This window comes from Hirundo rustica, chromosome 1 (assembly GCF_015227805.2).
Source record: "Hirundo rustica isolate bHirRus1 chromosome 1, bHirRus1.pri.v3, whole genome shotgun sequence".
In the NCBI taxonomy this organism is placed as follows: Eukaryota; Metazoa; Chordata; class Aves; order Passeriformes; family Hirundinidae; genus Hirundo; species Hirundo rustica.
This window is the reverse complement of record NC_053450.1, coordinates 1,883,565-1,896,306: the sequence shown is the minus strand read 5'-3', so window position 1 is coordinate 1,896,306 and position 12,742 is coordinate 1,883,565. Positions and strand designations below refer to the sequence as shown.

The 12,742-nt window shown below is 45.7% G+C and overlaps 1 long non-coding RNA gene across 1 annotated transcript in view; it reads right to left on the bottom strand.

Annotated features, from left to right (window-relative positions):
• LOC120761352 (uncharacterized) overlaps positions 1-12,742 on the bottom strand; it is a 117,194-nt gene that overhangs the window by 57,250 nt on the left and 47,202 nt on the right. The window lies entirely within an intron of this gene.

Sequence of the window (12,742 nt, the reverse complement as noted above, 5' to 3'; positions counted from 1 at the left end):
GCAATGCAAGGTTAACACACATTTTACCCATAAACTTGACACCTACATATTGCTCCAAGCCCCATCCAACCTGGGACTGCTCAAGGCCAGGCTGGATCGGGCTTGAATCAGCTTGGTCCAGTGGAAGGTGATCCTGCCCATGGTAGCGGGTGGGAACTGGATGATCTTTAAAGTCCCTTCCAAAACCCAAACCATTCTGTGATTCCATGATTGCCTACAGATGTACTTCAGACTTCACCCAAAGGCCTTTACAACATTAGATGATTTCTTTTTTTCCCTTCTATCCTCAAGGAATCTGCACTAGATCCTGTGGGTTTGGGGCCAAAAGCTTTGACGCAGAATTTATTTTCCAGCTATTACAAGGTACATTACACTAATTAGGACACACATTACAGCCTGCTCTGTGTCCTGCGATAAATCACACAGTGCTGCGGCCTGGGGTAAATATTGCCATACATCTCTGGTCACTACTGCATGTTTGACCACTTCCATAAATACAACTATTTCTGTGGTACAAGCAGGATTGGCTACAGGGACTAATTTATCACCATTTTCTTTCAGCACATAAACTGTGTAGTAAATTCTGTAGCTTCCAGGGGGAAGAAAAAAAAAAAAAAAAGGGGGGGGGGGGCAGCAGTGGGATTTCTTTCAGTGAGTAGTATCAGTTGTATTTTTCCTTCAGTAACACACCAATTGTTCTTCATTTTCCAAAAATATACTTACTGTGTCATGTCCAGTGTGCAGTCAGAGAGAGGTTTCTGGCTTTCAAGCTTGTCACACCTGAGAAATTGAGGTGAAGAGAGGACAGCAGGCTCAGGCTCGTAGTTTGGAAAGACTTTGGTGGGATTACGAGCTTTTCTTCCAACTATCCCTACACAGGCTTGTTCATACACAAAAGCTCAATTTCAGAGGTAAATCTTATCATTCCATCAAATGTGCTGAATTCCACACACTGCTCAACAAATACGGGAGGGGGAGAAATCCTGACAAAATATTTCTGCAAAAGAGCAGCAGAGGTCAGATGCTCAGTGTCCCACACACACATCAAATGTGCCACCATGAGCCTGCCACGCTTTCCCTGAGGAGGAAAGCTTTATTCCAACATGCTCAGGCTCCATCTAGGCAACTGAGACACTTTTAGGCTGTGTCCTCTCTGGCACAGAAGAACCAGAGCTGGAACACCACCTGGGAGTCAGAACAACATCCAAATAGAGCAGCAGAAATGGGTCCTGGGACTGAAAGAATTAAATTTCATAATTAGATATCCAAATTTAGCATCGTGTTCTAAGCACACAGTACCCACTGACTCATTGTCCTCTAGCCCATCCATCCAAAAAGCAGTAAAAAAATTGCATGGACAAAAAAAAAAGTTCCACGCTGGATGATACTGCAGGTCAAGCCCCTGTTCCCCTGCCTATACAAGAACTCACCAAAATTGTCACTGAAATTACCAAAATCATTCCCTGCACCCTCACCAGATATACCAAGAGAAAAACCATCCTGCAAGACACTGGTTGGGGTTTTCTCCTTCCTGGACATTCCATGCTCACCACTGGCACAGGAATCTCTGCTGCACTGAGACTTTTCTCCTCCAGCAAAGTTCTGCCCTGTGGATCACCCAGTGATCCCCAAACTGCTTTGAACTGGTAAATTATGCCAGCACAGGTCTAGCTGCATTTTCATGGACAATCCCACAGGCAGGACAGCACTGGTGCTCGCCATATAGCATGGAGCCAGAAGAATGCCACCATTAACCAACATGTCCTGGATAAAAAGGACAAAAAATTCAGAAAGCAACAGAAACTTTGCCTCCAGGTCTGCCTTACACAGAGTGAATTGGACTTGAGAGAAAAAGGAGAATCCAAGCTCCCAGAAAGCCACAAAAAAAAAAAAAAACCCAAAAAAAACCCACCACCAGCTTTAATATCACGTAAATGACAAAGGGAGAAGATGAGGTGTTTTGAAAGGGGACCAGAAAATCTTGTATGAACATGGAACCCCAATTCAGCAGGAGACAGCCTGACAGGCAGTTGTGACAGCACAGAGAAGAGATCAGACGGAATGAGACAGCTGCTTAAAACTTCAAAGGATTGTGATTATGGCTTAGATTGTACACAGGTATGGCCTGGAAATAAAGGACAATAAAAGGCATCTCCATATTCCAAAGTTTTGAGGGGTATCTCAGAGAGGTTCATGGCTTTTGGCATGTTTAAATATTGGGATGTTGGTTATCCCAGACTGAGGTGTGGTAGGATATGCACCATTAGAATCCCCCCTTGATCCCAGTGGGAGCCTTGTTCCATGAATTAAGGAAGAGGAGGATCCCTGAAGTTCTTGTGCAGGAGGAGACAACACAAAGCAGCTTCCACTGGCTGGTGGGGTGGGACTTCAGAGTACAACATGAGCAAACAGGACCAGCATCATGTACAGATTTGTTCTTCAGACCTAAACAGATTCCTAAGAAGGCTTCTATGTGTGTTTTGACCTGAAGATCCCTCTTTGCATTGTGGCTGCGGTCAGATTAACATTTCTACTACACTGAATTTGACAGTCAAGAGAGATGAGTGTCAGCAGCCCAAGCAAGCAGATCAGTCAACACACAAAACCCAGATAGCTCAACACGAACAAAAGCCAAAAAAGTTTAAAGCTCTGCTGCCACTCTATTTCCACTCCTTGGGTTCTCCATGGCATTTCAGAGCTCAGCCATGCCTTGTATTGCCATTAAATGGGAATATTTCAAAAGGTTCTGCATCAACAGTGGAGCGTGGCCCAACTATAGCAGCAAGGCTTGACCAAGGGACCAAAGTCCTTCAGAAAGGTCTCTAATAAGGCCCCAGCAGAATAAAACACCAAAGCTCATCCCATTAGTAGCCAGAGAAATGCCCAACCATGACCAATCACCTGATATCCTGAAACAATCCTGCTGCAGGCACTCCCACATGTAATGGCTCAGCAAACACCCATATCCCAGCTCGAGGGGAAGAGCAAATTCCAGACTAAACCAAGGGGAGACAATGGAAATTAAGGGTGGGCACCCCCACCAGCACACCTCGGTGAGGAGGTTGGACCAACAGCCACAGCAGTGGTGGGTATTCTGGACTCACAGAATATCCTGAGTTGGAAGGGACTCACATGGATCATCAAAATCCATCTCCTGGCCCTGCACAGGACGTCCCAGGAATCCCACCATGTGCCTACAGATGTAAGGAAGCATTCTTGCACACGCACACACCAGTCCTGAAAAAACAGCACTGGAATTTAGGATAGCAGCTTCCAGCTTCTCTTTCCCAGACACCCCAGAGACTCATACGACTTCCTCAATTACTTTGAGGGTAGAGCCAAGAAAAACAAGGCTGTGGTCCAGACATCTCTGCTGAGCCCACAGGGAAGACTGAACAGTGGTTAGAGGATTGCAGACCAGGAATTTGTCAGAAAGAGAAAAATCCACAGCCTCAGGCCTCCCACAGGAGCTGAGTTCTTTCCTCCTCTGTATAAATTAATGTTGTGTCCAGCTGCAAGGCAGAAGTGGCCAAGTTGTGATATGCAGGGGGAAATTGAGCCAACAGGACAGCACTGTGCACTGTGCCTGTGTCTGAAAGAGCGAATTGGGGCTGGGCAATCCTTCCTGGCTCCAGCAAGCACTGAGAAGGTTCCTGTGTGTCCAACTGCACGTCCAGCTTGGAACATTTCCCCCAGCACCTCCAACCACTTCACTTAGCCCGTTCTTCCTGAGGTGGAGGAGATAAAAAACTTCTGACATGGAGCCAGCACATGGCAGAGGCTGAGCAAGATTAAATGCCATAAGGCAAGGGAGTTAATAAAATAACACTTTTCCACAGACCACCAGGCAGAAAGAGACAATCCCTAAGGTATTGACCTGTTTTTTTAGCCTTCTGATGTTTACATTTTTGTAGTGGAGTGTTCTCACAGATTGTAACATAAACAAAGTGGTTGTTTTCACATTCCTCCTTGGAGGAGGGACAATTGATGGAATTCTAGTCTGGCCAATGGGGTGGAGAGGTGTCAACCTCACTCTCCATTCCCTGGTCATTGTTCATAATCCATATAAGCGAGGTCAGGTATATAAACTTCCCTTCTTTTTGCCCTAACTACTTAACTGTGTGAGTATCATTCTTTTCGTGTCCTCTAATGACACTAAGGTCCCTTCCAATCCAAACCATTCCATGATTAAGAGCCCAGTTATTCCCCATGAGCTGGGCTAAACCAAAAAGAAAGGTACGGAAGATCTGGACCTGGAGATGCAGCCACAACAGCACAACCTGAAACAGCTCTCTCTTCATCATAACCCCACTACAAGATATCCATGATGCTGGCTGAGGACATACAGGGAATTAAGAGTTTGCCAACAACTTTATAAATTCACTAACAGCAACTCTGAACACTGCCAAACTCTTGCCAACTAAAAAATAAGAGCGAATACTCACTAAACCTCACAAATTTCTTTTTCTGACTCACATGCTTGTTGTTTTCCTTCCACAGAGGACGAACCCTCCCAATTTTCCATTTGAGCAGTGGGATTGAAAATCTCATACAACCACATGTACAAACAAAGCAGCCCTGTAGCTACAACTCTGCTCAGACATGAGATTAATTGCCACCAGAAAAACTATTATGTTACCTGAAGGTCTACAGGATATAAAGGTACTCAATGTACTAAAACAAAGGTGCACTTACTTAAAGTAAAAAGGGGTAGAGTTTTTAAAACACAGAGCTGTGTTTTATACCAAAGCTCAGGATTTCTTGAGAACATCTGCAGGCAGAAACAGGAGGGGAAAAAAAAAAAAAAAGAAAGCCACAGGAGAACTTAATCATGAAAGACAGAAAAGTCAAGGTTAGTTTTATCCAGGTCATGACTTTTCAAAAGTTGGGATTTTGTTTGTTTTGCTCTCATTAGGGGGAGATGCTACTGCAGAAACCATGGAAAAATTATGGGTGGGTTCACAGCTTGGGTGCACGTCTCCAGTGCACTTCTCCTTGGATAACATCAGATCCTTGCAAGCCCTGTCAGAGCATTGCCAAAGCTGATCTAACTGGGAATGACAGAGTCAGAAGGCTCTTCCCCATCAAAATCAGTTAGGACATTATAGAAACTCTATCATCTTCCAGTCCCGTAAATATTAACTTTCAAAAGCTATTGCAAAACACAGTCTTTTGGGTTTTTTTAAGGAGAAAATTGTTCATTGCTTCAATATCATGAGTCAACTTCTCTACTGCCCAACTTTTTTACTCCCCTTGTTCTCTTATAGATAATTATAAACCCAAATTCTTAAGAGTATATTGCAAATATCCCATCAGCCTGTAGAATGTCCTCCCCCTACCCATATTCATCTCTCATCATATTTAAGTACCTACTAAATTAGGCAGTAAAGGTTTCCTTTGAATTATGGCTACCCTACAGCAGCAGCAGAGAGTACCTAAGTTATTACAAATATAGTCCTTAAAAGACAATTTGATCTGTTCATCAGAAATGTCACTTGTGAGAGGGGTTGAGGAAAAAAAACCAAAACATTTAGTCCAGTCAAGGCTAACAGCCTCTGCAGGGCCTGTCTGGGAAACCTTCACCTCAGCCAAGGAACAGCATTCGGAATCACGGAATGATTTGGGACCTTCAGGACCATCCACTTCCAACTGCCTTCCATTAGGCCAGGTTGCTCAGAGCTCCATCCAAACTGGCCTTGGACACTCTAAGAACCATTTTTTTCTGAAAATTCCCCTCCGCACTGACGAGAAAGGCTGGGAAAGCTACCCAGCAGGGCTTGTTGTCATGGGATGAGGGGGAATGGTTTCGAGATAAAAGTAGGTTGATGAAGATTAGATTTAAGGATGAAATTTTTTGCAGTGTTGGTGGTAAACACTGGAAAAGGCTGGGTGGTGGATACCCCATCCCTAGAAACATTCCAGGTCAGGTTGGATGGGGCTCTGAGCAATGTGATTTGGTTGAGGATGTCCCTGACCCACTGGACTTGGTGACCTTTAACACCTTCTTCTAACCTGAACCATTCTATGATTCGTGTCTTGTAGAGTTTTCCAGCACTGAGCTCCTTTGTTTAGTCTGCTTTCACTGTAGACACAGTAGGGAAATGAAAAGGAAGGAAGGGGAAAAAAAGAAAAATGGAAGGGCAAGAAGGAAGGAAAGTGGAAAAAAGGCAAATCTGTAGACACTGAGGGAAAGGAAAAGAAAATAACAGGAAAAGGAAGGGAAAGGACAGGGAAATGGATGGGGAAAGGAAGAAGGAAAGGGGAAAAAAGGTATCCAACACAGGACATTTCTTGTCCAATATAAGGGTCAGAGAAAGAATGGAAATACCATCTTTCCTTACCTGGCACTGGGAGGGTATAGAGCTGTTTAAAAATACAGTGATATGCCAAATTTACTAATTCCTACAAAAATCAATGTCCCCAGACACAGGTTTTTGTTTGCTAATAGAGATCCTGCACGTGCCTAAGGTAACTGAGCTTTGGTCGATACATGACGTAATTTTATGTATTTTTATTATAAAAAATGCCTCCAGTGTGACAAAAGTCTGGTTCTAAGTGCAGGGGAGGAAACAGACTGTTCAATGCCCCTGGCTACAGCTTAATGGGAAAGCAGAGGTATTTTAAATTGCTTTTTAATCATGCCTAGATATTTCACCCCCCAAATTATAACTACTTACTGAACAACTGCACCTTATTGGGAATGAGCGATGCCAGCAGGCACAGACAATATTTTGCATTTGGCAAAGGTGCTCTGATCCTTTGGAATAATATTCACATACAATAGCACTGAAGTTGAACTTTCAATTTTCAATTCTCTGCCCGCGGGTTTTCTTTATTCATTTCTGCATTTATATATTTTCATGTTCTGTTTAAAAAACGAAATTGATAGATTTCTTTACCTGCTTCCCAGCTGCTCTCTCAAAACAAAGACAGAACTTTTTTCTAACTTAAAATACAGTCCTTAAAATACAGTCCTTAAAATACTCAAAAGTTCCCAGGACAAGATCCATCCAGCCTGAGCCAGAGCAGATCATCTCAGGCAATTACATTGCTGAGGAGACTGGGACTGATGACATAAACCAGTCTGTAGGAACAACTTTGAAACAACAAACATTGATCCAAAACATCTTGAAATGCTGAAATGCTCTCCCTAAGTGACTGGCACAGTGCCACGGCCTCTCCCCTTCATTATCCTGACCCTCCTTGACTTTATTAACTCTCCTGCCCTGCTATAGGTTGTAGCTATCTGGAAAATGAGAGTGGGAAGCAGAGTTGAGTTGGGAAGTCACAAAGAATTTCAAAGTTTCATCAGCATTTCAAATTTTATAGAAAGCCTGTCATTTCAGAAAAGAGTGATGTCCTTTCCCTTGGAATTCATACAGCAGATTTGGACAGTGCCACAGGGTTTCCTTCTCTTACTGTTTGATGCTGGGTGAGTATTTTTTGGGCTCTGGAGACCATTCCTGTGCAATCACTGCTTGTTTGCCTTCCCCCTGCTCTGTAGCTGCCAACACAATCCTCTTCCAAACCTACACACAGCACAACATTGTGATCCATCTCTGAGGGATGCTGATCACAATGTTGAACTGTGTGTAGGTTTGGAAGAGCATTTTGTTGTTGGAACAAGATGATGTTTAATGTCCCTTCCAACCCAAAGCATTTTATGGGTTCTGTGATTCCCAGAGTGCCCTCTCTAACACCACCCCTTACATGGTATCTCCATCTTTACATGCTGTGAGAGGAAAGATAAAAAGAGGAAAGATCCCACCCATGGCTCCATAAAATAACCTCAATTTTGCAGCAAGCAAGCTGGAGAGCTGCCATTTCATTCAGCTGAAATATAAATACATTCAGCCTTTTGGATCTCTAAAGGCAGAAGTAACTCACATCAGCTTCTTCTTCTCTGCTCAGGAAAATAAAGGGACATCTGGATTTACCTCTTTTTCTGGTACCCTGCACAACACTGGCTCTAGGCTGTCATCTCAAACCAGCACAGGAACCTGCCTGTGTGAGGGGGAGATGTTTTAAACACACACACACACACACACACACACACACAAAAAAAAAAAAAAAAAAAAAAAAAAAAAAGGACAAACAGGAGCAAACAAAAAGCTGCAAGCTCCAGGGATGCAGATATTTCAAAATATACTGATGTGTCCTACCAAAATGGAGGCTGCAGTCAAAAAGACTGGCCTGACATGGGACAGATTCACTGGCAGCTCACTGCCGAAATGAAGATGCCTTCAAAGATTTCTCTGCCTTAAGACAAGGAGGCACCTGCTCCTGATTTTGGGACCTGAGTTTCTGTAAATTCCAGGTCAAAAGAGAAAAATTAATCCCTCTCCTTTAAAAACTGGATGCACAAATAAATCCAGTCAAATCCTCAACCCCGTCACAGAATTCCAACCATAAACTGGCAGCCATTTGATAGAAGGAGAGCAAGGACAGTTTCACCTTTCCCCCACGGCACTTTAGCAGCAAAAGAGGACATTGATAGACTGGAAAAGAGGTGACTAGAGATGCTGCCATAGTGTGAGACATGGGAACAACATTAATTTCCAGATCCATGTGTTTTCAGGTGCTGGTGCTTGGTCCAAACACCTGCACAGCACAGGAAAGCTTCCATCAGTCTCTTAATATGCAGGGGAAATTCATCTCATCTTTTGAAGATTACAAACATCCAGGAGCTGCCCTTAGCAATATCTACTGCAACAACCATAATTCCACTTATCCTTACTTCCCCACATCTCAAAGAAAAAAACATAAACTCATAGAAGGGTCTGGGTTGAAAGGGACCTTAAAGAAAACTTTATTCTAAGCCCCTGCCATGGGGCAGGGGACACCTTCCCCTATCCCAGGTTGCTCCAAGCCCCATCCAGCCTGGCCTTGGACACTTCCAGGGATGGGGCAGCCACAGGTTCTCTGGGCAACCTGTGCCAGGACCTCCCCACCCTCACAGGGAAGGATTTCTTCCTAATCTCTAATCTAAATCTCTCTTCTGTCAGTTTAAAGCCATTCCCTCTTGTTCTGTCCCTCCATCCCTTGCTCAAAGTCCCTTTCCAGCTCTCCCTGGAGCCCCTTTAGGTGCTGCAAGGGGCTCTAAGGTCTCCCTGGAGCCTTTTCTTCTCCAGGAAGAACAGCCCCAACTCTTTCACCCTGTCTTCCTAGGAGAGGTGCTGTAGCCTTCTGATTACAAATGCTACCTTAACACCCAGGTTTTCCCCATCTGAGGAGCACTCCCAAATCACAAGAAACCCTCTTCCCATGAGGTGCACGACAGACACCTCCCACAGCCAGACAGCAGCGCTCACACTCAGCAATGGAAACCTTCCCTCTGGTTGCATGCTCGGCTCTGCCAAAAACAAAGAAGGCTGCTCAAGCGGGAGAACACCTTCCTACTTCTCCAGGGAAGACCAGGGAATTTGTGCAGATCTCTGGCTACTTGGAGGCAGCTGTCTCAAGGAAGACAACCGAGGGAGCTCAGAGCAGCAACTCTCAGTGCTAAGGAGATTAGGCTGGTGGCCCAGGGAATCAGCAATCCCAGCACACCACATCCCCACAGCCTTGCCCACGGCTGTCACTTTGAGGAGAATTTGCTACAAAAGCAGCACAGAGATTATCTTGTTCTCTTGCAGGAATGCAAGGATTGAGATGCAGGGGAAAAGCAGCAAGATGGGAGCTGCAGGCTTTGTGGAGGCGAAGCCAGCTCTGCTCACTGAGCAGGGACCACCACATGGAGGAAATCCGGCCAGAAACCACCCCAGCGCTGGAATGCTGGCCAAGAAACCGCTTTGAGAAAACACAAAAGGTGCCAGCAGTGTGATGATACTGCCCATTGCTCTGAGGGGGGGTGCACTGAATGCCAGGACATCCCGATGAAGGCAGGCCAGGGTGCTTATCAGATTAACCCACACCCAGGGAGAAGGGTTTTTGGGTCACCACAGTGCTCACATCACACGCTGACAGCTGGGAGAGCCACACAAGGGTGTTGCATAATGGCTCTTTTTCCTTTCCACACTCGCTCTGCTGCATCCCACAGAGCAGTGTCACAACCAGGGGTCACGTGTGTGGTGAGGACACGGAGCAGCTCGCTGCGAGGGGAGCAATGGCAACCAGAGTCCACTAGGACCGCACAAAGAATCATGGAATTGTTTAGCTGGAAAATTCCTTTAACATCATCAAATCCCACCATTAACCAAGCATTGATTGGAGGCCACCACTATGCCGTGTCCCCAAGTGCCACATCTGCACACCTGCACCCTCCACCACCTCCTTGGGCAGCATCTTCCAATGCTTTAGAACTCTTTTGGTGAAGAAATTATTCCCAATGTCGAATCTAAACCTCCCCTGGCACCACTTGAGGCCTTTTCCTCTTGTCCCATCACCAGCTTTGAGCCCTTGTATGTGCCCTTGGACAATCAAGGCGCCCAGGTCCTTCACACCCCTAAAGAAAAAATCAGCACCTGATGGAACAGTTCATGAAAAGCAGCATTTGTGAAGTTCACCACTGACACTTGAAAGGATCAGAAGGATGGGGACAAGGAGAAAATGCAATGAGATCTAGCAAGGACCTGGGCACAGTGAGAACATCAACACGCGGATGTTACATCTCCATCTGTTTTACCCAATAAAAGTTTATTTTACGGATAGCTGTGCGCACGCAGATGCACATTTATGGCTGATAAAAACACAACTTTTCCAATTACTGTGCCTATAACTGAAAGCACCAACGACCAGCCAGGGACAAAGACAGAAAACCACTTAGTGACACACGAAAAGTTTGAGCAGTGAAGCCGATGCTGGACACAAATCCAGGCACAAGCTTAGCCCTAGTCAACCTCTTACTTGCATCACCTGAATGGCTGAGGCACAGGTCAGGCCAGTTGAACCAAGTCCCCAAGGGGAACCCGGAGGTCCCCGTAGCAAGGAGTGGCCTCTCCAGAGCTCAGCAGCCTCCAGCAAACATTTGGGCATGTGGATGAAGAGCTGAGGCCAGGGAGCACCTTGTGCTTGTGCCCTGTGCAGCCCTTCCAGCAAAAGTGCCTTCACCAGTGCTCAGCACAGAGCATAAAAAAAGCTAAAAACAACTCCGCTGCCTGGACTTCCAGGGTATCAGGAGGTGAACAAGAACAAATCTGAACAGGAAGAGATTTGGACTCTCTGCTGCAATGGTGTCCTTCTATAGCTTTGCACACACAGCACCACATGTGGCTATCAAACAGTGGGATTTTCAAGAGCATTCCACACCCAGCCTAGAGTGCATCACTCTTCCCAAAGGGCTTCCATCCACTTTTTTCATCATGCAGCAGATAGACAGGGAGAGCAACAGACCCCTCGTGCACATGGGGTGGGGAGAGGGCAACCAACAAGTGTGCAAGACCTCAAAGACAACACAGGGACAGTGACAGGACTGGACAGGACAACAAATTGATGGGAACTATGATGCCTTCAGTTTTAGCTTTCATGTTTTTCAGATTCTGTGCTGCTCAGGGGTGAAGTTCTGAGCCTCACATTCAGTGTCACTCAGCTCTCTGAACAGAGCAGGGAGACAAAACAAATCCTTTTCCTGCTGGAGACCAAGTACAACTTTCAGGCCCAAAAGCTCAAACAACGGTGGACTGAAGAAAGAAAACAAGAAGGATGGGACCTCACAACCTGAATCTGTAATTGGACAATTAAACCCCAATATGCAAATGGACCAAAACTTATAAAAGTCTGAGATCTTGGTCGTCCATTTTTGTGACCATTTTGGGTCCATCTTGGGTGTAGTCCTGGTTAGGCTCTTGTCCTGCTCAAGGCGTACCTTTAAAGGCCTTTTAATCAATATCTACTTTATTCTCCAGCTCTGTCCAGTCTCTGTTCCAGGTCAGCCTTCCCAAGGAATGAGTTCTAATGTTCTCAACACAGCCAAGGATCACCACGACAGCTGGGGAGAGAGATCCAGAGCCCAGCTTGGCTGACACCATCAGTGCAGCTCTCAAAACACCACAGGACTTCCACATTTATCTCTTGGTGTTCTTTACAATTCACACCACCACCACCAATGCCCTGAACTGGGCTTGTGACTCCAGGCCCAGCAAGAGCAAGACTTTGTCACAGACACAGATGCCACAACAGTTATTTCCCCCCTCACTGCTGAAACAATCTGCCCCATCACCTGGCTGACAGCAGCTTTCTAACCCATTGATCCAGGCTGCTCCCAGAGGCCACATTCCCATGTCCCTGCTCCTTTCTGCCGCACAGAAGAAACTGCACATGAAAGTAAGAGATGGGAAGGGAAAACCATAAAGCTGAGAAAAGATGGCCTCAGAAAAATTTGTGTTAAGGCATGACTAGCTCGTACTGAAAGCCAAATCCTCTGGGGTTTTCAGTCCGGACCCTTGCAGGAGGACAATTTGTGCTCTCTCTCTCTCCAGCCAGACATGGTGCTGGGGGACTATTCAGGGCAGCGGTAACACCACTAAAGCTCTTTGCTCAGCACTGCCGTGAGGAGATCCAAGGAAAATGAGCACTGGTATTTAGAGAAACATCACCTGTATCAAAGGGGACACCCATCGCACTGATCCAGCACCGGTGTTGCCAAAGGTGACGGGAAAATTGCAGAAAGCACTGCTCCCTCCCCAAACACGAGCCTTGCAGGGGATGGATCAGTTTCTGTCTCCAGGGTCACCAAGGAGGAGTCCTATAAATCTCCCTAGACCTCCAAGGGGAGGTAAACCAGCTGGGAGGGACAGAATAGTCC